Genomic DNA, 1,977 nt, shown 5'->3' with positions numbered 1-1,977 from the left:
CCCATATTTCTCCAGATTCAAAGCTACCGAGAGCCTAAATTCCCCAAAACGCCCAAACCCTACCTGACCCGAGCGTCTCCGTCGCGTGGGCGGCAGCCAACCCTGCTCTCCATCCTGGCGTCTCCCCACCCCACCGCCCAGCGGCGTCGAGCGAGCGTGCCGGTGACGAAGCGAAGCTGCGAGTGGTAACGGGCCGCGAGGAGCGTCCGGCGAAGTATTGCCGCCGAATCTTCCGTCGCTAGTCGCCGGCCATGAAGAAGAAGGAGACTGCGGGGGCACGGAGTGAATCCGGTGGGATCGCACGGAAGCGGGCACGTAGGAGCCACCAGGACGAGACCGCGCCGATCTCATCAGCCGTCAACCGGACGCCATCCTCTGCACTATCATCTCTTTACTACCCACCAAGGACGGCGGCCGCACGCCGGCCCTCTCCCGGCGATGGCGTCACCTCTGGCGCTCCGCGCCTCTCAACCTCGAGGTCATCACCTCCCTCCCGGTCTTCCTTCGCCACGCCGTCCCGCCCTCCGCCGTGTCCAAGATAATCTCCCAACACCCTGGCCCCGCCCGCCGATTCTCCTTCCTCTTCCTCCGGGCCGGCGATCTCTACGCTCAGGCGGAGAGCTGGTTCGACTCCCGAGCCCTAGCCAACCTCGAGGAGCTTGATATTGGCTACGAGTACCTCTCTGGACGTAAGACCAGCTACCCGCTGCCGCAATCTGCGCTCCGCTCCTCCTCATCCACCCTCCTCATTGCCAAGATCAGCTATTGTGATTTCCCTAGGATGATCGCACCGTCCATGAATTTTCCCCTCCTCAAGGAGCTCTCCTTGAGGTACGTTTCCATCAGGGGGGATGTGTTCCATGGCTTGCTCTCCGGCTGCCATGCCTTGGAGAGCTTATACATGCTCCAAGTTCATGCTGCTGGTTGCCTCCGTGTTAGTTCGCCAACTATTAGGAGCATTGGCTTCCGTGATAACTCTGGTGAAAAAGCAGAGTTGGTCATCGAGGATGCTCCTCGCCTTGAAAGGTTATTGTTACCATATTGTCACCGGGATGATTGTGTGACTATCCGGGTTATTAGCGCACCTAAACTGGAGATATTGGGGCCATTATCACCAGACTTCTGCAAACTCCTTGTTTTGAATGCAAAAGTGCTAAACAAAATTGAATTTCAAGGATGTGGGGACTACAACAATGAATTGGTGGCTCGTCAACACAGGCTGCTCCAAGTCGAAACAGAGCTTCTCGAGATGCTCATTTTGAATTCAGGAATATTTATTTTTGTATTGATGAACATGTGGAGAAGCATGTCCATAATTTGTCACTGGTCGACCCCTTTTCAGACAGCCATAGATAGGGTTGATGCCGGAAGATTGCACTGCCTTCTGCATAAGCCTGTTCAATTTCTAGTCTGAAGTTCCTCTGTAGTTCCAGTACTTAGTAAGTTACCCTATTAAAACTGCAAAAGATTCTTCTGAATTCAAATAACAGCAGTACACTGTAGAGAAATTCCAAAGGGGAGGGATGCAACATAATTATTGCCAATAACTGGTTCACTTGTATACAGAAACGTCTGAAGTTATTTGCTTATCTGATTTGCATTATTTTTTCAGTGTTTTCTGCTCAGCTTTGCTGTAACTCGCTCCCCCTCCCTTCTTAATAAAGTTCGGCCTCCGGCCCTTTGAAAGAAACTTTGGGAAGCTAGTAAGTAGGACAAGGGAAACTTTGTAGTTGGATTCGATGGGCTCTTGCAATGCTATAAACATATCAAATTCATATCCATTAGATGCGGCTCTGTCACTCTATCCTCTTCTCCTCCGCTCTCTTGCGTCCGATCTGCTGCTCCTCGTGGAAACAGGCCAAAGGTAAACAATGACGCATGTTGATTGTTTTCTTTTTAGCCTGGATCCCCTGTGTTTTCTCTCCTTGGTTGGCCATGAAGATATGACTAGACGGCTTCCCTCATCTTTTGTTAAAC

The sequence above is a fragment of the Triticum dicoccoides genome, chromosome 6B (assembly GCF_002162155.2).
Source record: "Triticum dicoccoides isolate Atlit2015 ecotype Zavitan chromosome 6B, WEW_v2.0, whole genome shotgun sequence".
Classification (NCBI taxonomy): Eukaryota; Viridiplantae; Streptophyta; class Magnoliopsida; order Poales; family Poaceae; genus Triticum; species Triticum dicoccoides.
This window is presented reverse-complemented; position numbering follows the sequence as displayed.